Below are 27,882 nucleotides of genomic sequence, written 5' to 3' on the forward strand. Positions count from 1 at the left end.
TTGAACATAGCGCATATCCACTCATGTGTAAAGTCTCCAATCCATTTAATCATCTCCAGCTTGATACCTTGAAGATCTCCCGCTTGGCCAACTTTTCAAACCCACCGCATATATCCTCAATAGTAAAAAAAGAGGGCATGCATGGGAATGAACCATAAAATGACATTATTTTAGCATTTGGTTGCTCATATAGTTGCCTACAATGTGTGTACATATCCACAAGACTCAACTTACCAAAATTCTCAAACCCACTTGCCTTTCAAGTTTCTCCAAAATCTTCCACATGCATGTGCCTTTTCTTGGACTTGAAAAAATTGTTGCTTTACTTTCCATCTTCTCCTCTTTTGAATCAATGCCTGTATGTATGCAAATGACTTTGATAGTTGTCTGTGTCTACAGTTGCATCAAGCTTTATCAAGGACTTTCAAGCATCTTAACATTCTTTATCAAACCATCTTTTGCGTGATCTATCTTTGTTGATACCATGGACATGTTTTATGGCAAAGCATTCTTCGACACAAGAACAAATAACTTTCTTGAAAGCTTCCCATTTAGTTTCCAATGGTGCGTCATATTGAAGCTTTGTCATCCATAACTTTTGCTCAACCATTTCTATGTACATTGGTGCCCGTTTGAAATTCATACATAGTAATAACTTCTCTTCCCTTTGGCTGAGATTATCATGCTTAGTTGCTTCTCCGCATGCAAGCTCAATACATAAGGTCCGAGTGTCTGATTCCGGGGTCCATTGGCAAAACATAAAGCTCTTTATGCTATTGATATATGATGGCTTTGGAGAGTAGCATATAGTCAATCACACTATCCCCATTATGTTTTATACATGTAAATCCATTGGTTCCACTCCACAAAGATACACCATTGGCAATGAGCATACCCGTGCTATTACACGTGTAAAAGTAACTTTCCATAGTGATTTGGCTCTTTCTCATCCATTGAAGTACGATCATACAAGTGAACTTCCTCCAACTCCCTTAAAAGGTATGGCATATCAAATTGTTGAGTATCATATTGCAATGTTTTTGTGCAACCATTCATATCTCAAAGACAATAGCATCATTTTCGCCTTTGAAATAAGAAATATCCTCTTCTAAATCAAAAAATGGTTGATCTCTATCCATGCAAGCTGTTGCTAAATTGGCTTTATCTGACATAAAAATAATTCTAAATGAATTATTGGATTTATAAGTGAGAGGGTTTTCTCGCTTGGAACACCAAGGAAAAATAATTCTGAATGAATTATTGGAATTTTAAGTGAGAGGGTTTTTCTCACTGGAGACATCCGAGTACAGAGTATTTCTAGTGAGTCATTCAAAGTAATGACGGGAGCATTGTGAACGAGAATATCTGTAAGGCCACCAGGAACGGGTACTTCTGATGCGTCACATCGGATGGGTGACAGAGAGCATCGGGAAGAAGTATCTAACCATCCAGGAACGGACATCTCTGATGCGTCATAGGATGGGTGGCATAGAGCATCGTGAAGGAGATTGTATGTCACAAGATGGGCACCACGTGCCAATAGAAAAGAACAGACTGAATAGACTTTTAGAACTTCAATAAAAACAAAACTGAGAGAGAGAGAGAGAGACGACACGCGACACAGAGTGGCGGAAATCCACCCGAGAGAGTATTGGTCCCAAACCTTGGCGCCTCTTTCGGTATTTCTTTATATTGCATCAACACAGTACAAGCCGATACTCCAGACTCTGCACCTTCTCCAGGAAGCATGCCAGAGAATGAGCCCTAGCCTCATATTTAAAGGCCCTTGGCCTGAAAAGCAATTACAGTACAAAGCCTTTAAAACTCAAAAGCTTCTGATCCAAAAGCAAAGCCAAAAATTACCAGCGTAAATCACGAAAATCCGTACAACCTACCACGTCATCAGCCAACGCAAAACGCGGAAATCTGCCCTTAGGTTTAGGGTTAGGCTTTCTGCAGTTTTAGGGTTTCTGGCAGCAGAATTAGAGTTTGCATGTTTTAGGGTTATGGTTTTCAAAATTAGGGTTTGCATGTTTTAGGGTTAGGATTTCCAGAATTAGAGTTTCAACAGTTAGGGTTTCTGGCAAAAATTAGGGTTAGGGTTTTTTGCTCTCGGGCAACCACGTCATCACTTTGTGACACTTCTTCTGTTACTTGTTCTTCTTAGAATTTAGGCCCCTCGGCCGGTAGCTCCGTTCTTCAATAGGTCGACACGTCAACAGTTTGTTACATCTCCCTTCTTGAAAGAGAGTAATCGTCCACGATTACAACATATCTGCAAAACAACTCAAGTTAGCTCAAAAAAAATTCCGAGGGACATTCCGAGCGACAATCAGTTTGCTCTTTTTATTAAGGAGTTAGCTTCTCCTTTCTGCTCTTTTGATCAAGGAGTTAGCTTCTCCTTTCGGCTGTTTTGATCAAGGAGTTAGCTTCTCCTGTTTGCTCTTTCGGTCAAGGAGTTAGCTTCTCCTTTCATCCAGATCGGAACTCTTGATATTCCGGCGTAGTATAATTAGCCATCACACCCAGACCGTACTGATCTTCCACGGGTGTCTTGATGCACTAAAATTACATACCCAAGCAATCTCATCCAATTAGGAATATTCAATAGTTGGCACATCACAATGCAACACAAATGCTTACATATGCATGTTACAAGACATAGAAACATAAAGCCGCCGATGAACACCCCCCCGCGAATAACCATCCAAGTCCGGGCCATAAGCTATTCAACGACTCCCTGATCACTCCTCCCACAAATAACCTAAAAAGGTCCGTGCCATGAGATATAGAGGCCTTTTACAACCAAACGTCCCCCAGACCGCAACTTGCGTCGTTTGGAGGTGCTAAGAGTAACCACTGCTAAGACTTCTTAATACTCCCCCCGTAAATAACCATGCAGGTCCGGGCCATGAGTAAAAACAACAATTTTCAATCATTCAATACTCCCCCCGCAAATAACCACAAGGGTCCGGGCCATAAGTATGAACAAGCATTCTCAAACATCTTTTCTCACTACTCCACCCAGGAGTAAAATCACCAATCATTGAAACCAGTATTAAACCAGAGTCAAACAATTCAAATCGGCACCAAGACAGGTTCAAAATACATACCATCCATTTCAAACAATACTTTCTCAAACAAAGTTCAAAAGTATCTAACTATAGAACAACTAGAGAGTTCATTCAGGGTTTTGTTCAGACAACCGAACTTTGAGGACAACTGGCTTGTCCTTTTGCATCACGGTGATGGTTCAGTTCCCAACTTGGAGAGTGGCATCATTCTTGTCATGCCAAGGCATGCCTAATAGAATGTCAAAATTGCCCAACTTCATAATGTGGAAATCGGCTTTTCCATGATAATCTTGAATAGTCACTAGAAGAGCACCAATGAGTGGTACCACTTTCTGAGTTTGCCCTGTGGCTAGCTCAGCTTCAATTTCTCCACCCTCTGCATCATAATCAAAGTCCATCTGCTTCAAGAATTGTGGATGGATAAAATTCTCTGTAGCTCCTGGGTCAAAGAAAATTAGGGCTTTCAAACCATTGACTTTGCCATATGCTCGACACAATTCATTTGTACTTTCAAGGCGTATGCCATAGATGTCAAGTACTAATCCAATGGCCGGTTTAGCTCGTTTGGCTGGAGATGGTCCTTGGTTTCTGTCGATCGTCGACGCGGGAGTCGGCTCTGCAGGTCAGTCAGTGCGTTGGGGACAACCAAAACAGTTATGTCCTGTTTGAAAGCATCCAAAACATCAGCCTTCTTGTAGTAAGGTGTCTCGTTGTTGAGGTGTCAAACGAGGCCTTTGTGGTTGACTTTCACGAGATTCGAGAATTTGTTCGTTGTTGCCGAGAGTTGTGGTTAGCGGCCGGGGATTCTTCTGTGGTAAACTCTAGCTTTCCCTTCATCAGTTTGTAGCCGACCGCAGCATGGTCCGTAAGTTCTTGCATGGTAGAGACTTGCTTGGATAGACAATATTCCTGCAATGGTGATGGTAGTCCAATGGTGTATCGCTCGCACTGGGCCTCCAAGGAAACAGACCTACAAAAAAAAAAAACACCGGAAGGTACACGTCGAGAAACCTTTGGTTATATTCGTCCATGGTTTCGGTGGCACGCATTTTCAAGTTGCCCCACTGTAAGGTGCAACGGAATGAATGTTGTATTTTCTCAAGATTAGTGATCTTTATTGCTCAAGGTTCCTTTTAGTTCTTATGGAAAGAGAGAGCTTTCCGTCTTGTAGAGTGCTATGGTCACGAACAAAGTGAGTGGATATTGTGCGTGCAAATGAATGAGACTGAGAGAAGGAGAGAGAAGAGATACGACACCCGAGAGGTTGTAAAACCCTCCTCCGAAGGCCCCACTATCGTCGGTGAGAGTGGTCTACTTTGATTGCACAAAGGTGTACAATGCGTATGCAATGGAGTGATGCAACTTGGTCTATGCCGATGACGACGACGGTGATGACGACGACGATGACGATGACGACGACGACGACGACGATGATCGCTGAAATCTGAGATCTTCTAATCGCTGAATTTCGGGACTGTTTCGGTGGCTGAAAATGACTGTTTGGCTGCGTTTTCTGAGGTAAATCTTGGGGGATCTGCTGCAACCAATGAGGGCTGAATTTGCTGCTCTGCTATAGGCTGAAAACGCTGTTGTCTTGATGTCGCTAAGGCTGAAAAACCAAAACACTGGTTTTTAGGGTTTCTGCGTTTTTAGGGTTTGCTTATATAGAAACTTAGCAAAATTGCCCTACCTACTTTTGTAGGAAAGTCACTTAAAAATAATAAGTGAAAATCCCAATAAATAGGAAAATAGGCTAAATGCACTGGAAAATTCTCCTAACTGATGCTAATGGATTTTGATAGGAATTCCGATGATCATGTTGTGTGCAACCAGAAGATATGCATCTATGCTAAGTGACTGAGCATGCACGGTCTACGAATAGACTCACAAAAGTGCCAGATCACTGCTAATCTAACTTGATCGGACTGACTGAACCCTGTTGTGGTGTAGCTTGTCCACGGACACATAGGGTTGGGATGTGTCACGTGACATCCCCTCCTTTTCAAAGTGAGGTACTGGTACCGAACTGTATGGCGTCGAGGGAGATCGACAATAGCATCCGGAATCCTGGAAGGGACTCTTCGCCGGCCCACCTTGATGTGTGGGTCGAGCGGTACTTGAACTTCATAAAGGTCTGCAACGCTTGCTTCTTTGGGCCGCGCCGTAAGCGACTCAAAGTCTTCAGAATCTCCTTTCTTGCTTCAACTTCGTCTAGAGTCGTGCTTCTTTCGTCTTTAAGAATCTCCATGGCTGAAAATTCCTGAAACCATCTCCAACACAAAACCATGAACATACCTATTCCATGTAAAGTGAAGGAAAAAAATATTGTCTGTGCTAAAGACTGTGTATGCAATGTAGATGAACATAGAGATGGAGTGACAACTCGTTCATCAAACACATGTAAACAATGCGCTCGAATCTTTTCTGTTTGATCGAAATCAATCAACTGTGGCAAATCACAATGGAAATACCCTTGCTTGGTGCTCATACTATCATGTGAAACTGTGTCATGCCAAGGAAGAGACATGGAATGCGACTTCTTGACATACAAACTTTTCAGCTTTTCACGAAACATCCGCATACATTCGTGCTCATCCATGATAGAAACGTGCCCAACATACAATATAGCATGCCTAGGAAAAGGGATCACATAACGATGCTGACTAAAATACAGGAAACCTTCAAGAATGAAACACTCGAACAATGCGTGCGTACCAATCATGCGAACACATAATACTTCCTGTGAGGGTTTTTTGGACCAAGGCTCGAGAGCGAAGATCGGTTCTTCCTGAAGGGGTTCTGTGGACCTAGGCTCGAGAGCCAAGATCTCTTCTTCTTGAATGATCGAATCGTCCTGTGGGGTTCTTTGGACCTCGACTCGAAAGCCAAGATCGGTTCTTCGTGATTGATCGACTCTACAACGAGGTTAGTTTCGCTAGAAAAAGCATCCACTAACACATCATCTTGGTGAACAATCACATCTTCTTCATGCAACTCATCATGCTTGTGAGAAATCACATCTTGATCATGCAAATCATTATCATTCAAATCATCATGCTTATCTTTGTCATCCAAATCATCATGCAAGTCATTATCATTCAATTCATCATGCTTCTCATCATGCAATTCCTGTGTGTCATGCTGTGGAGAAGAAGAAACTGAGACAGTCTCCTTTCCGTGATTCTGTGCAAAGTACGCCTGTACTTGAGAAAAAAGTCGCAAGAACTCTTTGTTTTGTTGGTCGCTCTGTTCTTGTATTGCTTTTCTTTCTGCTTTGTCTTTTGCGTGTCTGCGATCCATTTCTGCTTCTCTTGCTTTGTTCGCTGCTTGTCTTTCTGCTTCGGCTTCTGCGTGTCTGCGTTCCATTTCTTTGAATTCACGATCCAATTTGGCTTGTCGTTCTTTGGCTTCCAAGCATGCTTGCTCGCGCTCACGCGCTATGGCTGCCATTCTTACTGCATTTCTTGCTTTGCGTTGTAAAGTCTGTTCCATAAACAACAGTTCTAACTCCTCCATTGGAGTTAGTGCAATCAGTGTCGTAGATGGGGAAGGGTCGGAAAAACCTCCTGGTGAGGAAAATTCTTCTTCGCCTCTCTCATGCTCATCACTTCCAAGCGAAGTATCCAATCCGCTTCGAGTGATGATCATTCTGCAATCGTGGGTTCTTGTGTGTTCTTAAGTTCACGAAGAACTTGGGTTCTTGGGGGTCTTGGGTTCTTAAGTTCACGAGGAACTTGGGTTCTTGCGGGTCTTGAGTTCTTAAGTTCACGAGGAACTTGGGTTCTTGCGGTTCTTGAGTCTTGAGGGTCTTGGGTTCTGGGGGTTCTTGAGGTTTTCTTTCGCTTGCAAATCGCGTTGAGAAGGATCTTCTCTTCACCCGAGTTCTACCCTTTTCTGCGGGCGCACCCCTTGGCAGCCTTGCGCTCACACCAAGGTTTCTTTTTCCCACCTCACGTCGATTGGCCGGCCGCTAAGTGCACGGTCCGCTCTCAATGAGTGAAAAGAGACACAAGGGGAGGCTGGACAAGCCCTTCTTTCTTGGGATTCCTGTCACTCTTCAACAAAACACGATTAGGAATCGCCACGCCCAAGTAAACTTGGGTTCGTGCGATCACAACAAGCAAAAAAAATTCTTGTGGTTCTTGTGGTTCTTTCCTTGAGTAATGCAGAACACTTCCAAAGCTCTGATACCAATGTAAGGTGTAGCGGAATGAATGTTGTATTTTCTCAAGATTAGTGATCTTTATTGCTCAAGGTTCCTTTTAGTTCTTATGGAAAGAGAGAGATTTCCGTCTTGTAGAGTGCTATGGTCACGAACAAAGTGAGTGGATATTGTGCGTGCAAATGAATGAGACTGAGAGAAGGAGAGAGAAGAGATACGACACCCGAGAGGTTGTGAAACCCTCCTCCGAAGGCCCCACTCTCGTCGGCGAGAGTGGTCTACTTTGATTGCACAAAGGTGTACAATGCGTATGCAATGGAGTGATGCAACTTGGTCTATGCCGATGACGACGACGGTGACGATGACGACGACGACGACGACGACGACGACGATGATGATCGCTGAAATCTGAGATCTTCTAATCGCTGAATTTCGGGACTGTTTCGGTGGCTGAAAATGATTGTTTGGCTGCGTTTTCTGAGGTAAATCTTGGGGGATCTGCTGCAACCAATGAGGGCTGAATCTGCTGCTCTGCTATAGGCTGAAAACGCTGCTGTCCTGATGTCGCTAAGGCTGAAAAACCAAAACGCTGGTTTTTAGGATTTGCTGCGTTTTTAGGGTTTCTGCGTTTTTAGGGTTTGCTTATATAGAAACTTAGCAAAATTGCCCTACCTACTTTTGTAGGAAAGTCACTTAAAAATAATAAGTGAAAATCCCAATAAATAGGAAAATAGGCTAAATGCACTGGAAAATACCCCTAACTGATGCTAATGGATTCTGATAGGAATTCCGATGATCATGTTGTGTGCAACCGGAGGATATGCATCTATGCTAAGTGACTGGGCATGCACGGTCTACAAATAGACTCACAAAAGTGCCAGATCACTGCTAATCTAACTTGATCGGACTGACTGAACCCTGCTGTGGTGTAGCTTGTCCACGGACACATAGGGTTGGGATGTGTGACGTGACACTCACTCTGCCAAAATCCGGACTTCAAACATCGAAGTCATGTAACTACGTGCAAAAACTGTCTTGAAAGCTTGCCAGGTCCTTGGAGCATGTTGTTGTGTCGCGATTGAACTCCACCATTGCATAGCATTGTCTCTAAGAAATCCCGCTGCTCGAGAAATCTTGGATTCTTCTGTATAGTTCCCCAAAGCATAGATGTTGTCAAATTGCTGTAGGAACTGCAATGCTTTCTTGAGATCTTTCACCCCGGAAAAAGTGAAAAATTTGACTGTCGTGCCACCATCTTTGAAATCTTTGGGTTGGTTAGGCGCATATCCCTAGTATGGATAATAAGGGCAAGGGTATCCATAGGGGCTCCAACCATTGTACCCTGGTGGCGGTGGTGGTGGAGGTGGGGGCAATGGTGGTGGCAAAGGCGGTTGCACTGGATCAGGGTCAGATGGTTGCACTATATTCCTGAAGACTCCCAAGATGCCGGAGGAGGAGGTACCACCTAGGGCGTCAGAGGGGGTAACATGTAGTTCAAAAATTGTTAAAAACTTTGCAGCATCGGAAGATTCTGCTAAGGATGCCGCGAAAGAATGTCCTGGAGTTCGTTGAGCAGGAACTGCAAATATTCTGCCGAATCCATGAATTCCAAGTACTGGGTTCTTAATTGGCTTATGCCCTGTAAGACACTGCGGTGAAGACGGGAGCGCGCCCGATGCGCGATGAAGTAAGGATGGAAGTGGCTAATAAGTCCGGGTTGGAGGGCGAGGATCCCTCAAATAAAATTCCAATAACTCTGTCTGCTCTTTTGTAGGACCGGTGTGCTTTCAAAAAAGCACACGCCTGATGCTCTAATACCACTGTCACAAGACGGGCACCACGTGCCAATAGAAAATAACAGACTGAAGAGACTTTTAGCACTTCAATAAAAACAGAACTGAGAGAGAGAGAGAGAGAGAGAGGCGACACGCGACACGGAGTGACGGAATTCCACCCCAGAGAGTATTGGCCCCAAACCTTGGTACCCCTTTCGGTATTTATTTATATTGCATCAACATTGTACAATCCGATACCCCAGACTCTGCACCTTCTCCAGGACGCATGCGAGAGAATAAGCCCTAGCCTCATATTTAAAGGCCCTTGGCTTGAAAAGCAGTTACAGTAAAAAGCCTTTAAAACTCAAAAGCTTCTGGTCCAAAAGCAAAGCCAAAAATTGCCAACGTAAATCACGAAAATCCGTACAGCTTGCCACGTCATCAGCCAGCACAAAACGCGGAAATCTACCCTTAGGGTTAGGGTTTTTGCAATTTTAGGGTTTCTAGTAGCAGAATTAGGGTTTGCAGGTTTTAGGGTTAGGGTTTTCCAAATTAGGGTTTGCAAGTTTTAGGGTTAGGGTTTTCCAAATTACGGTTTCAACAGTTAGGGTTTTTGGCAGAAATTAGGGTTAAGGTTTCTACTCTCGGGCAACCACATCATCACTTTGTGACACTTCTTTTGTTACTTGTTCTTCTTAGGGTTTAGGCCCCTTGGCCGGTAGCTCCGTTCTTCAGTAGGTCGACACGTCAACAGTTTGTTACATTGTACCATAAGTTCGATAGGAAAGGACTAGGTGATGGGTATTCCTGATGCGTCACAAGGTGGGTGAGGGGTGCATCGGAAAGGAGATATCCATAGTCGAGAGGAAATCCGAATTGGAAAAGAGGAATACGCATAAAGACGCAAGCACAAGAATAAAGATGGGTTCTGAGAAGCTTTTCTTAAAAAGTTTCCGGGAAGAGCAGACGCTTTCCAGCGAGGAATCTATGTCTGCATTGCCTTTGTGCATGTGGTTGCATCCAGGGACGCCTAGGAAGTGTTGTGAAAAGCATTGTTTTAAACTTATAAGGTTTTATTGAGTTTTTGGGCAGGTTCAGACCAATTTTAAAATATGCCGACCGCCCACTTAATAAGTGGGTAGCCACTTAGAAAATAAAGCAACAAAACCAACTAGCGAATTCTCTCTCCCTATTTCGGGTAGAACAAAAAAAAAAAAAAGCCCGACGCGATCTCTACGCGGCAAGCCTTTGCTCATCTATTCTTGCTGTGGCAAGGGAGCTATAAAAGCACCACATGCCCTCACTCAGAGGAGAGGTTACCAACGTCAGCAAGAGAAGACTCTACCGCCAGATAACGCAAGAGATCGCGAGACTACGAAACACGGAAGTCGCTTTTCCCGCGCAAGAGCGACAGGTATCTATTGTGGATTCGCCATACGAATTCTTGTCGCGTGCTTGCGTGTGTGTTTGCAGGTACTTCATCGCGAAGGAGAAGCGAAAAGGCTTCGGCCTACGCTTGGGAATTCCGGAAACGGAATTCGGAAATTGTCTGCGGAGTCTCAACTCCGAGTACAGACGGAAAAAGGATTGAGAGCTCATCTCTCGGATTTCCCTTACGGGAAGGAACGACCATCGAGTCAGAGAATTAGAACAGAGGGGTTTTCTCCGGTTCTTGTGCTTGTAAAAAGATTCTCCCTAATAAAGGATTCTCTTTAAGGGGGGGGACCAGCCCATCTTCTGGTCCCCAGTACTGTGTCGACCTTCTCACTCTCTCTCTCTCTATTTATTTCTCTCTATATCCTTTGGCTTCAGTATTAAGTGATAAATTCTATTTATCCGAGTATATTTTATATTGTTATGCGCTCCCGTCTTGTAACAGTGGTATCAGAGCATGATCTCCTCTCTTTTTCTGCAAAGGAGGACGACTCTAGGAAGATACGGGAAGAAGCCATGACAAGCCAAGACAGAAGTAAGCAGGCGGAACCCTAAGCCGTGTAGGAAAAGCTTGCAGAGTTGGGAAAAAAATTCCTCTCTGCAAGAAGTCGACACAAGACTTGGGATTCTCTGAGAAGGCGACAAGAGCATGATGCTCAAGAACCTAGAGAATCCAAGGAGCGGAATGCTCAAGATCCTTCAAAATCCAGAAAATATCCATGAGAGTCAATCCAGAACCATAGCCAAGAAATCACATCATTCCGGGAAGGATATGAAGAAGGTCTTTAGACCTCAGAACACTCCGGTCATGTTCTCCGGTCAAGTTTGATACTTTTGACAGAAGGGAAGATGTCCTTAAAGCTACTGCTTTCATTCGACAGTTTGAAGTTGCCTTTGCAAACGGCAATTTCTTAGAAGTGTCGAAGGTGAGGCATGTAACCAAACACTTCAAGGGGGGTTACAAGTACTTGGTGGTATACCAAAGCTCTGCAAGGAATTTACAACAAGACTTGGATTCAATTCAAGGCTGAATTTCCCGACAAAATTTTTCCTCTACGCTTTGAGGAAGGCATCCAAGAAGATTGGGATTGGTTTGCCCAATAGGAACACAAGTAAGTCAAAGCAAGTAGTGGTTCACTCTTGCCAAGGTAGCTCCACTCTCGACCCTCTCTGAGGGAGGAAAGATGAAGAAATTCAACAAAGGATTTTTGCCCAAATTTTGTAGACGCATCTGCAAAATACTTTGCAGTAGATGGTAGAGTCAACAATAAAAGCTGAAAGTGTACACCTTAGTGTACAGAGAATCCAATCCCCGTAGTGGGACGGGAACCATTGAACACAAAAAGTTTGGAGTAAGGGAATTCAATCTAACTCCTGAGTTCTTGAATAGAAGACCCTCGAACTTTAAGTGAGAGGGCAGGTTTTCGATCAAAGTTACATCTTTGCGGAAATCATAAAGTGCATTGTGTTTGTTTGCTCTTTTGCACAAGGTATGGTTATGTCTAACCGGGACTACTCACTCTCGAGTGTTTATGAGAGCAGGATCAAATTGAAACATTGTTTTGTGAGATGAATTGGTTTGCTTAACTAGCCGTCTGGTATCCGGTAATTCTCGAACAGATTACTTGCTACTGCGGGTAGGAAATTATGAAGGAACCATTCTGAGCTTTCCAACAAAGAAAAGCTTTCATTAAGCTTGAATACTCTTTAAGCCCACACCCCCTACCCGGTAAGGGAAGATATGGTAGTGCTTTTCGCACAAGTGAATGAACACTCTCTTTACGAGGGAAGGAACAAGCGACGACTACGGCCTGTGCTTGAGGAATCCAAGGATTAAAATCCTAGATTATTTGATGAGCGGGTTTTGCTCTAAGATCGAGCCAAGGGATCATCAAGTTGAGCGTCTTCGCTCTAAGGATCTTACGAAGGGAAGGTAATTTCCCAAGTTCACTGAAACTCTTAACATAGCTTAAGAATTATGTACACTTTTGAGTACATGGATAACACACGAAGATGCAGACCTATGCGGACGAGAGTTTGTTATACTCTCTTGAGTTTGTTATGCTCTATGACTTGGGCATTCCCTATGTGGGAGGACACAAGAGGTTTAATACCCTCTGGACTAACAGCGCAGGATTATGCGCAAGGACAAATACCTAGATTCATTTCTGGGAAGATTATTCTTCTCGAATTTAAGAAGACGGAATCAAGTTAACAGAGTCTCGGATAAGGAAACTTTGGATCAGAACAATTGGCCTACCCAAAGCAAAGGCCCGGAATAAGAACTTACTTTGGTAAGATGACACACTTTGTCTGCCGCAGGAAGATTCATATGAGCTTAATGCTCTCGACGTGCCCTACGCGGGAGGACATAAGAGGTTTAATATCCTCAGGACTAATAGCGCAACGTTATGCGCAAGGACATAGACCTAGATTGATTTCTAGGAGGAATATTCTTCTCGAGGTTGAGAAGGCGAAAGTGAGTTAACAAATTCTCGTAAAGACGTGAATGATGAGTTCTTACGTGGCTCGTAAGTTTATGATTGGTGAAGGATATCCTCGAGGTACTAGAGGAAGGACATGAACCGGTAAGGTAAGTACTGAATTATTGAATTTCTGTTTAATTTAATTTCTAAGTTCTCTTTTGAGAAAGGACTAGCTCAACTCACCATTGAGCAAGATTTGAAATTTTCCAGTTTCTCCCCGGCAATTCAGTTGGATCTCTACAGTTGAGGACAACTGTTTATCAGTGAGAGGGATGTTGCTAAATTGGCTTTATCTGACATAAAAATAATTCTAAATGAATTATTGGATTTATAAGTGAGAGGGTTTTCTCGCTTGGAACACCGAGGAAAAATAATTCTAAATGAATTATTGGAATTTTAAGTGAGAAGGTTTTTCTCACTGGAGACATCCGAGTACAGAGTATTCCTAGTGCGTCATTCAAAGTAATGACGGGAGCATCCTATGACATCTCTGATGCGTCATAGGATGGGTGACATGGAGCATCGTGAAGGAGATTGTACCGTAAGTTCGGTAGGAAAGGACTAGGTGATGGGTATTCCTGATGCGTCACAAGGTGGGTGACGGGTGCATCGGAAAGAGGATATCCATAGTCGAGAGAAAATCCGAATTGAAAAAGAGCAATACGCATAAAGACGCAAGCACAAGAATAAAGATGGGTTCTGAGAAGCTTTTCTTAAAAAGTTTCCGGGAAGAGCAGACGCTTTCCCGCGAGGAATCTATGTCTGCATTGCCTTTGTGCATGTGGTTGCATCCAGGGACGCCTGGGAAGTGTTGTGAAAAGCATTGTTTTAAACTTATAAGGTTTTATTGAGTTTTTGGGCAGGTTCATACCAATTTTAAAATATGCGGGCCGCCCACTTAATAAGTGGGTAGCCACTTAGAAAATAAAGCAACAAAACCAGCCAGCGAATTCTCTCTCCCTATTTCGGGTAAACAGCCAAAAAAAAAAACAAAACAAAACAAAACCGACGCGATCTCTACGCGGCCAGCCTTTGCTCATCTATTCTTGCTGTGGCCAGGGAGCTATAAAAGCACCACATGCCCTCACTCAGAGGAGAGGTTACCAACGTCAGCAAGAGAAGACTCTGCCGCCAGATAATGCAAGAGATCGCGAGACTACGAAGCACGGAAGTCGCTTTTCCCGCGCAAGAGCGACAAGTATCTATTGTGGATTCGCCATACGAATTGTTGTCGCGTGTTTGTGTGTGTGTTTGCAGGTACTTCATCGCGAAGGAGAAGCGAGAAGACTTCGGCCTACGCTTGGGAATTCCGGAAACGGAATTCGGAAATTGTCTGCAGAGTCTCAACTCCGAGTACAGACGGAAAAAGGATTAAGAGCTCGTCTCTCGGATTTCCCTTATGGGAAGAAACGACCATCGAGTCAGAGAATTAGAACGGAGGGGTTTTCTCTGGTTCTTGTGCTTGTAAAAAGATTTTCCCTCATAAAGGATTCTCTTTAAGGGGGGGATCATCCCATCTTCTTGTCCCCAATACTGTGTCGATCTTCTCACTCTCTCTCTCTCTATTTATTTCTCTCTATATCCTTTGGCTTCAGTATTAAGTGATAAATTCTATTCATCCGAATATATTTTATATTGTTATGCGCTCCCGTCTTGTGACACAAGCATAAAAGGGGAAATCATGATGAGGAATGCTGCAACTGGCTACAAAAGTGGGTGCTCTTTTGGTGTCATAATTTTCAACCATACATAACGTTTGTACTTGTCATCTTTCACAATTGATGCAAAATCTTCCAATCCTTTCATAACTATACAGGCTACCCCTCCTTGCTCTCTTTGTTGCTTGAGATTCTTTGACCACATCAATGAATATACATTGTAATCCTCCAAGCCGTTAATCCTTTGTATATTATGCTCCCAAGTTTCAATAAGAAGTACAATATCGGCTTTGCTTGTTAGTTCATCAATGCCAACCCCCACATTCCATGGGTATCCATTGCAATTCCAAAAGTATATTTTCAATTGTAACTTGGCCTCATAGATCGTGCATTCCTATTTTTTCGAGGGACTTGCCTCCTCCTTGGGCACATTTTCTTTGTGAGAGATCCATAGTTACAGGGGACGGAGGGGATGGGGCCTAGGAGCGAGGGATGGCCGAAACCGGGACAGGGACGGCGGGCTGGGAAGGCTGGGAACAGACAAAAGGGGTCAATCCAGGCGGGAACGCACGCAGACATCTTGGGGACGAACGGGGACGGCCGCCTAGTCAAAGGACTTTTTTAAAAAAATTCGAATTTTGCGCCGTTTCAAACGGTCAGCAGCAGCTCTTTTTTTGGAGGTGGCTATAAAAGCCAGCCTTTGGGTCACTTTGACATATTCTCAAGGCTCAAGCTCTCATTGCTCAAGCCTCTCCTCTCTACCTTCGGCGCTTCGCAGCTTCGCCTCTACGGTCTACCCTCTCCTCGAGGCTCGAAGCTCTACCTTTGAGTCTCCTCTCTACCCACTTGGCACTCTCTCCCTCCTCTTCCCTTGAGTCTCCTCTCTACCCACTCTCTCCCTCCTCTACCCTCTCAACTTTCAAGCTCTCCTCTACTCTCTCTCCACACAAGCTCTCCTCTACACTCTCTCCACCATCATGTCATCTCAAGCCGGCTCTTCTCAAAGGAGGCCCGCCATGCAAACATGGGAAGACCATGGACATGTAAGCTATGCCCGTACAAGAGAACAGGTGGTGCAAACAAAGTGCGAAGCCATCTTCTTCATGAACCCGGCCACGAGGTGAAGTTTTGCCCACACATTACTCCCGAAAAGAGGTTGGAGCTTCTTGAGAAGCTCACGGTGTATGAGGTCGCGGAGGCAGCCAAGAGGCGCCATTTTGTTGCCATTGATCCCTCCGCCGCGACACTGTGAGAGCAAAGGCAAGCCAACCTTGGCTCCACCTCGACTCTTCATACTAACACAACATGCTCTTTTTTGTGTGGATAGGTCTCCGTACTTTCGAACCATGGTTACGAAAATAGGGGATATGGCCCCTCTTATGTGCCACCTTCATTGGAGAGGCTTCGCACCACCCTCCTTGACAAAGAGAAGCTTGCCATGGAGCAAGCGGCCCAAGCAACAAAGGATTTGTGAAAGACCAATGGCGTCTCTCTCCTTGTAGATGGATGGAGCAACACCCGCAAGCGGTTCATCCACAGAGTGGTGACCTACTCTCGAGGGGAGATGTACTTTGTGGAGTCACATGATGCATCCGACACTGGCAAGTCCGGGGAGATGCTTGCTGCGGAGTGGACAAGCACCATAGACGGCTCGGAGAATGTCCTTTGTATGGTTGCAAATGGAGAGGCGTCAAATAGGGCAGCCGGGGCTATCATTGAGGGCATGTATCCCACTATCCATGTCACATTTTGCATGGCGCATTGCCTCAACAACCTCCTCAAGGACATAGGGAGCTTGTTATGGATTTCACCCACCATTAGTGACGCCAATCAAATTGTGTTCTTAGTGCTCAACCATCAAAAAGTGCGCCACGAGTTCTCAAAGAGTAGCCACTTGTCCTTACTCATGTTCAGACAAGATTTACATTCAATTGGCTTATGCTAGGCCGCTTGTCTACATGTGGCGGAGCTTTAAGGGGCCTCTTTCTCAGTGATGAGTTCCATGCCATGCCGGAGTCTACATCAGCAACAGGGTTGAAACACCGAGAATGGGCCGACGACGCCGCTTGGTGGGAGAAGGTGAAGACTCTTGACGCCATGGTCAAGCCTATTCTACACCTACTTCGAGTTGTGGATAGCTTGCAGCCATGCATCGACAAAGTCTACGAAGCTATGGATCGGATGATGGAGACACTTGAGAAGCTTGTGCCTGCCCCTATTCAGTAAGCGGAGATTCGTGGCTTGTGTGAGTCCAGGTGGAATGGATACTACTCTCCACTTCATGCGGCAACTTATGTGTTTGACCCCGAGTTTCAAGGAAGGCGTCAAGAGACCGACAAGGAGGTGAGCAAAGGATGGCAACTTGCATTAGAGCGCCTTGAGCCTAGCAGTGACATTAGGTGCAAGGTTAGAGATGAGCTACTCAACTACAGGCAAAAGAAGGGCTCCTATGGATGTGTAGATACACAGGTTGATCGCAGAAAGATTGGCTCGGTTTTGTGGTGGGAAGACTATGGAGGAGATGGCCCACATTTGTAGCGCTTGGTTGTTCATGTCCTTAGCCAAGCATGGACCACTAGTTGCTTGAAGCAACTATGGAGTGTGTACAACTACATTGCCTCTAAGAAGACGAATTGCCTTGGGGTCCAGAGGGCCAATGATTTGGTGTTTGTAAGCGCTAACTTACGCATGCTTGCCAAGAGCGCCACACACAAGGCAGATCCCTTCGCTGAGTGGGAGATGGCACAAAAGAATCCATCTATGGCCGAGACATTTTTGGAGAAGCTAGAGGAGGACTGGGAGCCTGAGCCTCAGTGCGAGCCTCATGAGGCCTCATATATCGCTGATGACCACGACTACGACGATGATGTGGAGCAGGCGAGCACTCCGGAGTTTGATGATCATCGATCACTCTAGAGTCTAGAGTCTACTCCTCTAGAGTCTACCTAGCCCTTTGTAATTTTTGTTATCCTTGAGGCTTGTCCTTTTTGAGCCCTTGTGGCATGCACTTTTCATTTTGTATCCATCGATGTTTTCTTAGCACATTTGCGCCTATATGACTCATGCTCTTTGGGCGAGTTTTTCTTGCCGGAGATACATTTCTTGGGACACATTGTCTCAGCAGCAAGAGTACAGATGGACCCGACCAAAGTTGAGACTATCCGCGATTGGCTTGACTTGAAGAATGTTCATGAAGTTCGAAGCTTTTTGGGCTTGTGCTCTTACTTCCGGCGGTTCATTCGGAAGTTTGCAGAGATAGGTTCGCCTTTGCACTTGTTGACTCAGAAAGGAGTCCCTTTCTCGTGGGGACCGACAAAGGTGACTGCTTTTCAAACACTAAAGGAGAAATTGACTCTTGGACCAGTGTTGGCTTTGCCAGATTTACAAAAGTCATTCGAAGTTTATTGTGACGCTTGTGGTCGTAGTCTGGGAGCCATGTGATTGCTTATGAAAGCAGAATGTTTTCAAGGCCAGAAGTGGTAGCCCAGATTTATGAGAAAGAGCTATTGGCAGTGATCCATGCTCTTACACAGTAGCGACAATATCTACTCGGAGCCAATTTCACAGTTTTTGCATATCATCAGAGTCTGCGCTACTTCTTGTCATAGAAGCAGCTTTTGGAAAAACAGATGCGGTGGGCTAACATCTTGTCACAGTTTCACTTTCAAATTGTCCATGTTCAGGGACAGAAAAATTTAGTGCCAGATGCATTGTCTCGGAAGCCCCTCATCTTGGTTATTTCCGCGATCCATTATAGAAGCTTCGAGTACGCCACAAATCCAGACTTCACCGATATTTTTACTCAGATACACAATGGGGAGACAGTTCCAGGATATTCCATACGGGATGGCTACTTGATGAAGAAAATGATGTTGTGTATCTTTGAGAGAAAAGGTCTTGACAAAGTACCATTGTCCACCGTTTACGGGTCACCACAGCATCAATACCACCTCGAAGGGGGTAGAGCGTTATTTCTTTTAGCCAAGACTTGAGAAGGATGTGGACAACTTTATTCGCACTTGTTTAGTATGCAAAAAGGTCAAGCTTGACAGGCATAAGGCACAAGGATTCCTACAGCCTTTACCCATTTCCACCCGTCCTTGGGAAAGTATTGCAATGGATTTCATCTTTGATCTCTCGAAGACACAGAGTGGGCACAATGGCATTTGGACTGTCACTGACAGATTTAGCAAGCAAGCTCACTTCCTTCCAGTGAAGAAAACAGTCAAGCCGGACCATTTAGCGAGACTGTTCATTAAACACATAATTCGGTTACATGGCATGCATGAGACAATAGTCTTCGACAGAGATCCCCAATTCACGAGTTTGTTTTGGAGGGCTATTTGGGAGAACATTGGCACACGGTTGCAATTCTCGTCATCTTTCCACCCTCAGACAAATGGGCAATCTGAGATCGCAAATTCAATTGTTTTGAATTTGTTGAAGTCTTACATGTCACGTCACACATCCAACCCTATGTGTCCGTGGACAAGCTACAGCATGACCAGGGTTCAGTTCAGTCAAGTCAGTCTAGAATAGCAAGTGATCTGGCACCTTTGTGAGTCTGTTTGAAGACCGTGCATGTCCAGACACTTAGAAGAGATGCATATCCTCTGGTTGCACACACCATGATCATCAGATTTCCATCAAAACCCATCAGGAGCATTTTTACAGTGCATAGACCTATTTTCCCTATTTTTGACATTTTTCACTTATTATTTTTAAGTGACTTTTGTTGGGAACTAGGTAGGGCAATTTGACTAAGCCAATATATAAGTAAACCTAGCGCTAGCACTTTCTGGCAGAAGAGACAGCAAGAACACTTGCTCAACAGGCACCTTCTCAGCAAGACTCCCAACAAAGGAACCCTAGCGTTTTGCAGGAGGCAAGGCCTAGCGTTTTCAGCAAAAGACAAATCAGCCAGCATTTTGCACTTCCAGTTTCCTGGCGACAACAGTACCCAAATCAGCCCTAGCGTTTTTCGATTGCATAGCAACCCGGCAACAGCATGACAGCAGATCCCTAGCGTTTTTGCAACACGGACAAGAATTCAGCCCCTAGCGTTTTTGGTTTGCAGATCAACCTCAACGTTTTTGCAGATCTTCGCGACGGAATCAGCCCTAGACTCAGCATTTTCAGTTTTCAGCAGTCAATCTCCGTAGTAGAACCCCAAACCTCGCAGATCTCACCTTCTCGCAGCAGATCCTCGCCGCACGGTCAGATCCAACGTAGTTTGCAAATTCAGTCCGGAAAACGCAGATTTCAGCATCTGCGTTTTCAGCGCGTCGTCGTTGCATCATCGTCATTGACATCGTCATCGACATCGTCACCGACATAGGGTCAAAATTCAGCAGATAAAGATTTGCAGATTTCAGCCATTAGCGTTTTCAGATTTCAGCCCGTCTCGTCGTCGTCCTCATCGTCGTCGACATCGGCGGCAAGTCCAAGCATTGTAGAGATTTGTGCAATCAATAGTAGACCGCTCTCACCATAGAGAGTGGGGCCTTTGGAGGAGGGTTTGACAACATTCTGGTGTCGTATTCTTCTCTCTCTATCTCTCAGTCTCAGCACCTTCATTCACAGTGTTTACCACTTTGTTTGTGTCCATTGCACTCTCTCACTAAAGAAACGGAAGGCCCTCCCTTCCGTAAGTACAAGGAACCCTTGAGCACAGTTCGGAGCACTCATCTTGAGCAAAGTTCAACATTCACTTCCACTGCACCTTACATTGGTATCAAAGCTTTGGCAGTGTTCTGTATCACTCAAGGAAAGAACCACAAGAACCACATTATTTTTTTTGCTTGTTGCGGTCGCACGTAACCCAAGTCCTCTTGGGCGTGTCGATTCCTAATCGTGTTTTTGAAGAGTGACAAAAAACCCAAGAAAGGAGGGCTTGTCCAGCCTCCCCTTGTGCCTCTTTTCACTCATTGAGAGCGGACTGTGCACTTAGCGGCCGGCCATCGACGTGAGGTGGGAAAAAGCAACCTTGGTGTGAGCGCAAGGCGCCAAGGGGTGCGCCCGCGGAAAAGAGAAGAACTCGGGTGAAGAGAAGATCCTTCTCTAACACAGATTGCAAGCTAAAGAAGAACCTCAAGAACTCAAGAACCCAAGAACCCAAGACCCACAAGAACCCAAGTTCCTTGTGAACTTAAGAACCCAAGACTTCAGTGGATGGTCATCACTCGAAGCGGAATGGATACTTCGCTTGGAGGTGGTGAGCATGAGGGTGGTGAAGAAGAATTTTCCCAACCAGGAGGTTTTTCCGACCCTCCCCCTTTCCCATCTACGCCAAGGATTGCACTAACTCCTATGGAGGCTTTCGACAAGATGATGATGGACAAGAGGTTAGAATGCGAAGCAAGAAAAGCAGAAATAGAGCGTGAACACAAAGAAAGAATGGCAACCATAGAGCTTGAGCACAACGAAAGGAAAGCCGCCTTGTTCCGATTCTTTTCTCAAGTGCAGGCACAGATGCAAGAGATTCGGGAAAAGAAGACTCTCTCGGTCTCTTCTTCTCCCAAGCATGACACACAGGATTTGCATGATGATAAGCATGATGAATTGCATGATAATGATGAGCATGATAATTTGCATGATAAGGACAAGCATGATGATTTGTTTGACCAAGATGTGATTGTTCACAAGAATGATGGGTTAGTTGATACTTTTTCTAGTGAAGCTAACCTCATTGCAGATTCGATCAATCACGAAGAACCGATCTTGCCTCTCGAGTCAAGGTCCAAAGAACCCCCTCAGGAAGAACCGATCTTGGCTCTCGAGCCTAGGTCCCAAGAACCCCCTCAGGAAGAACCGATTTTGGCTCTCGAGCCTAGGTCTAGAGAACCCCCACAGGAAGTACTATGTGTTCGAATGATTAGTCAGCACACATTGTTCGAGTGTTTCATTCGTGATCGTTTCGTGTATTTTAGTCACCGTCCTTATGTGATCCCTTTTCACAGGCATGACATATTGTACGATGCGCACGATTCACTCATGAATGAGCACAGATGTATGCGGATTATTCATGAAAAGTTGAAAAGTATGCATTCAAGGAAGTCACATTCCATGTCTCTCCCTTGGCACGACACAGTTGTAGAAAGAGCACAAGAAAGTATGAGCACCAAAGAAAGTATGAGCACCAAGCATGGGCATTTCCATTGTGAATTGCCACAGTTGATTGATTTAGATCAGAAAGTCAAGATTCCATCTCAATGTTTGCGTGTGTTTGATGAACGGTTTGGCACTCCGTCTCTATGTTCATCTACATTGCATGCACAGCCTTTAGAAAAGACAAAGAGTTTTTCCAGTCACTTTACGTGGAATAGATATGTTCATGTCTTTGTGCTGGAAGTGCTTTCAGGAATTTTCAACCTTGGAGATTCTTGAAGAAGGTGAACCTACGTCCATCGACAAAGTTGAAGCATTGAAGGAGCTACAGAAGCCTTTGTGTCACTTTCGGCACAGCCCAAAGAAGCAAGCGTTGCAGACCTTTATGAAGTTCAAGTATCGCACGACCCACACATCGGATGTTATTGGCAATCTCCCTCGACGCCATACAGTTCGGTACCAATACCTCACTTTGAAAAGGAGGGGATGTCACGTGACACATCCAACCATATGTGTCCGTGGACAAGCTACAGCATGACTAGGGTTCAGTTCAGTCAAGTCAGTCTAGAATAGAAAGTGATCTGGCACCTTTGTTAGTCTATTCGCAGACCGTGCATGTCCAGACACTTAGAATAGATGCATATCCTCTGGTTGCACATAGCATGATCATCAAATTTCCATCAGAATCCATCAGGAGCGTTTTTACAGTGCATAGACCTATTTTCCCTACTTTTGACATTTTTCACTTATTATTTTTAAGTGACTTTTGTTGGGAACTGGGTAGGGCAATTTAACTAAGCCAATATATAAGTAAACCTAGCGCTAGCACTTTCTGGCAGAAAAGGCAACAGGAACACTTGCTCAACAGACACCTTCTCAGCAAGACCCCCAACAAAGGAGCCCTAGCGATTTGTAGCAGACAAGGCCTAGCGTTTTCAGCAAAAGACAAATCAGCCAACATTTTGCACTTGTAGTTTCCTGGCGACAGCAGTACCCAAATCAGTCCTAGCGTTTTTCGATTGCAGAGCAACCCGGCAACAGCATGACAGCAGATCCCTAGCGTTTTTGCAACACGGACAAGAATTCAGCCCCTAGCGTTTTTGGTTTGCAGATCAACCTCAACGTTTTTGCAGATCTTCGCGACGGAATCAGCCCTAGACTCAGCATTTTCAGTTTTCAGCAGTCAATCTCCGTAGTAGAACCCCAAACCTCGCAGATCTCACCTTCTCGCAGCAGATCCTCGCCGCACGGTCAGATCCAGCGTAGTTTGCAAATTCAGTCCGGAAAACGCAGATTTCAGCATCTGCGTTTTCAGCGCGTCGTTGTTGCATCATCGTCATCGACATCGTCATCGACATAGAGTCAGAATTCAGCAAATAAAGATTTGCAGATTTCAGCCATTAGCGTTTTCAGATTTCAACCCTTCTCGTCATCGTCCTCATCGTCGTCGACATCGTTGGCAAGTCCAAGCATTGTAGAGATTTGTGCAATCAATAGTAGACCGCTCTCGTCATAGAGAGTGGGGCTTTCGGAGGAGGGTTTGACAACATTATGGTGTCGTATTCTTCTCTCTCTATCTCTCAGTCTCAGCACCTTCATTCACAGTGTTCCACCACTTTGTGTCCATTGCACTCTCTCACTAAAGGAACGGAAGGCTCTCCCTTCGGTAAGTAAAAGGAACCCTTGAGCACAGTTCGGAGCACTTATCTTGAGCAAAGTTCAACATTCACTTCCGCTGCACCTTACATTACATCTCTGATCAAAAGACTCAATGTGTTTGGTGGAATTTGCCTACAATAACACTATTCACTCTTCGATGGGGAAAGCGCCATTTGAGATAATTAAAGGTGCACACAAGGCTCCTCCCTTTCTCAGCACTAAAGACAACATTTTTGAAGCTGACCAGTACACAAGACTTGGACGCTGCTTTTCCAAGGTTCGCGAGGCTCTAGAGAAGTCTCAAGAACGACACAAGAAGGCAGACGATCGACATCGACGCGACTTGAAATTAAAGGAAAACGATTGGGTGCTCTTACGTTTTGAAAAGGCACGCCTAAGGAAACAAAAGGGAAAGAAGTAGCTTTTTCCAAAACTTAGCATGAGGTATTATGGCCCTTTCCAGATTAAAGAAGAGATAAATGACGTCTCCTTTCGACTCAAGCTGCCGGATACTTGGAAGATTCACAATGCATTCCATGTGAGTCTCTTAAAACCTTTTAAAGGTGAAGTGTCAGTTGATGGGGAGCCTGATGAGCAACCCGAAGTGGAAGAGAGCGAGAAGATACTCGTTCCTCCTGAACAGATTTTGACACACAAGGAAAGAAAAGTGAAAGATGAAGTGATTCGGCGGGTCTTAGTTAAATTCAAGAACTATTCGGCATTGGATGCGAAGTGGATGGAGGAGGAGGACCTAGCAGATACTCCTCTGATTTTGGAACTTTACCTTGAAGCATTCGATTTAGCTACGTCTACTCCGAGAGATCCCGCAGATCAGCAGGGTTGAATCTGGTGCAGAGGGATTGCACAAGAGGGGAGTCACTCCGCTCCTTTGTCACAGATTACATGGATTCAATAGAGTCACTAATATCCATTTGGGTTTCAGCGATACTGTTGTGCTGACAGTCTTCTGCTATATTACTTTATGAAATGGAATTCCCGAAATTGAACATGAATGATTTGTACTCTCTCATGTGATTTGTTAGAGTGCACGAACTGAAAGACGAAATGACTGCAACATTTCAGTCTTATAAATCTCTATAGACATGATCGCAATAAGGATTAGTTAATCCAACATCAGTGAGGTCTGGGATGGATCTAGATGCGAATACTGAATACATAGCTTGCAGTCATCGTCTGAGATTTGGAATGAATTTTTTTGTGATTGATTTGTCAAGTGATCTCCTGTGATGTCATGTGCAGTGATGTGATTGTCGTCTTTGTACATGTGCTAGATGTGTCCTGTCTAGTGCGTCGATACTTAGAGTCAGTGTCTGCTGAAATGGTTTATGGCCTCCGTTTGTTTTGCAGGCGTAGTCAAGGACGATTACAATTCTTTCAAGAGCGAGGTGCGAGGTATGTCATAAATTGATGACGTGGCAATTCTCCCAAACACACCGCGGACAGATGATGACGTGGCAGAACAGTACAGACCCCTGTGATTCGCACTGGCATGCTAACGTGGCAGTTTTGTACGGACGCGCTGATTGCTGACGTGGCAGAACAATACTGAATTTCGCTTTTTGCTGACAGCTGTACAAAATTTTTGTAAATTGTGTTGGCTTCTTTTACGGTTGCTTTTGGGGCAGTTTGCTTTTAAGTTTCATTGCTTTTGGGGGCTCTGCTTTTAGGTCCAAGGGCCTCACTTCTCAGAGCATCTGGACGCAAAGTCTGAGAGCTAAGGACCCGCGGGAGTTATACTTTGCTCAAAGATTAATACGAAAAGAAATACCGGAAGGGGCACCAGTCTTTGGGGCCAATCTCTCTTGGCACGAAACCACGCCGGTCGTGTCGACTCAATAATTTGTGAAGTGTTTTAAGTGAATCTCTCTTGTGTCGCGATAGAACCTAGACTTGGGGTGCACAAGTTTGTTACACCACCCAATGGACACATGATCAAGAAGTCAAAAAGAACAAGCCTAGTCCTCACCAAACTAGTAAGGCTTTTCAAGGAAGTTGATGACATCAAAAACAAAGTATGTAACAACAAGAAATTAATTGTAGAAAATCAACAAAGCCTCACAAGAATTACCAGACATCTAGAAGAATTTATCTTGACACACCAAGAAGAAATTCATGAGCCAATAAATGAACACACCAATCCCTCACCATTACAAGGAGTCTCCATTTTTATAATCCTAATGGAGAATTTCAAAATTTCCTCAATGTCATATTGGATACAGGAGCCAGCTTGTCAATAATTAATGAAAGGTTCCTTCATGAATGTTTTTGGGAAAAGCTTGATGAACCTATCATCATCCAATGTGCCAACAAAGCAAAGCATCCAATGAAGTATCGGACTAAAATGTAGCTACTACTTGGAATAACCAGGATACCTATCTTTGCCTACCTCTGGCCTCAAACAAGTCATGATATGATAATTGGCTACGATATTATTACATTTAAAGATAGTTATTTTCAATTCAAATCTTATTATGACGTAGAAACCTTGTATATTGTCTTGGAATTTTTGAAAATCAACAATAAGACAACCATCCATATCTACTACTTTTGAAACGAACTAGACTATGGATTTGGTTAGATATAAAGGAGGTTGCCGTCGTGGCAAACAACCCCCATCTCGTCTCTAGTCACCCCAAGCGGGCGGGTTACAACCGGTTGACCAAAATATTTGTAGCTCATATGCAATCGAACTGTGCACCGGGATTGTAGGAGATTGCAACTACACTACACCCACATACTTGCATGCACAAGGCAAGCAGCTCGCTTTAACTTGAAACGACGTCCCCCCCCCCCCCCCCCCCAAAAAAAAAAAAGTGTGATCGGTTGTGCCGGTCACCTCCACCTACATGGGGCCAAGCACCCCGATACTTAACCATAGCCCTACGCTATCCACAAAATTCATTTAGAATATCCCCAATCCTAAGGCATAAAGCCCTATCCACAGAAAATGTTGCATCTCTATAATAAAGAATCTTACCCAATGTCCTGATTTCTTCAAAAGGCAATTATATAAGACAAGAACCCCGCATTTCCTACTTCCAAAACAATGTCCAATATTACCTAGTATACAAACAAGGCAATTGGAATATGTGTTTCGGGAAATTCGCAAGGCCACAGAATTTGCTTGGGATGAATGTGTGTATATGTTTGTGAGTGTGTACACACACGCATGTTTCATGTACATATGTATGCAAAGACTGAAATTCTCTCTCTCTCTCTCTCTCTCTCTCTCTCTCTCTCACACACACACACACACACAAAACACACAAGGAGTAAAGGCTCCTTCTCTGCTTGCAAGCACAGGAGACCTCTCTCTCTCTCTCTCTCTCTCTCTCTCTCTCTCTAACACCATACAAATACACTCACGCACGCGCGCACAGAGGGGCGAAGGTTACCCGGTGCGGCGAGTGGATTGTGTGCGCATTCCGATAGCTGCAATGATGACTATCTAGTCCTCGAAAACACCTAAGTAAAGCTGAATGCGATAATCCTTCACATTTTTCCAATTGAAGTCAAAGGGACTACTTCTCTTCCTCAGTTGTCTCCCCTCTTCGAATCCCTAGTGGGTTCACACTCTGGCGGCAAAAACTCTTCGTATTGCTCGTTCTTTGCTCTACCACCGCCCTGGGGACTATCTAACACAGGCATTGAGGGGGTGGGATCTGCGGTGGGATGAAGGAGAGCCGTAGATCGCGGCAAAGTAATCTCGGGTACCTGAGATTACTTTGCACCCGAGATTACTTCGCACCCGAGATTACTTCTCGACCGACCCTCGAACCCTTGACCTCACCTTTGCGACTCCCGTGCCCTAACCACGAGCACCCGCATGTTTATTGTGATGGTATGGGCCCGAGATTACTCTTATACCAAAGGTGCCGACACTCGATGCTCTCACCATAGATCCCATGCCCCCATGCCCGTGACATATAGTCCTGAAGTACCACCGCCCACAAAATTCAAACTACTCCTCATATTTTTCCAAAAAGTCTTAAAATGCTCTTAAAATTTTTCAAAAATTTCCAAAATATCCCTTGTCATTGTAATTTCTCGCAAACACTTCCAAACACTTTCCTTTTTACAACTCTTCATAGGAAGATTAGTTCTCCCTCAATTGAAGATGATAGAACTAGTGTATCATAAAGAGACATCCTCATGATCATCCAAGAGGTCATCTGCCTTTTTTTCTACGTTCATTGCTTGTAGTATGTTCTCCTCTAGTGTCACTCGATCCAAACTTTGTTTATGTATTGAGAAGGACCAAGAAGAACATTCATTTGGAATGCACAATCCCCATTATTTCCACCTTGTCAATCATCTGCAGCAATTGACAAACATGCATCGTGGATATTAGGAACATAAGTGCACTCTACACTAAAGCTCGTACAGTCTCTACTTCAGATTCTGATTAAAATCCATTTCATACTTAACTGTCATTCTCAGATTGGGAATAGCAAATTCCATTGATACTACTACCTCTATGCCATACACCATTCTGAAAGGTGTCAT

The 27,882-nt window shown here is 44.4% G+C and overlaps 1 protein-coding gene across 9 annotated transcripts in view; it reads right to left on the bottom strand.

The window, feature by feature from the left end:
• The window catches only part of LOC147426561 (uncharacterized), a 41,031-nt gene extending 14,116 nt beyond the window's left edge, over positions 1-26,915 (bottom strand). For 2 of the 9 annotated variants that reach the window (XM_086498985.1, XM_086498990.1), the window contains exon 1: positions 26,772-26,914. The gene's annotated coding sequence lies outside the window, so the exon portion shown is untranslated. Of the gene's footprint in view, positions 1-26,771 lie in introns of all 9 variants that reach the window. The other 7 variants (XM_086498983.1, XM_086498989.1, XM_086498992.1 and 4 more) reach the window with 7 other exon arrangements.
• Positions 26,916-27,882: the final 967 nt, after the last annotated feature.

Source organism: Adiantum capillus-veneris, chromosome 24 (assembly GCF_014529385.1).
Source record: "Adiantum capillus-veneris isolate H3 chromosome 24, ASM1452938v2, whole genome shotgun sequence".
NCBI lineage: Eukaryota > Viridiplantae > Streptophyta > Polypodiopsida > Polypodiales > Pteridaceae > Adiantum > Adiantum capillus-veneris.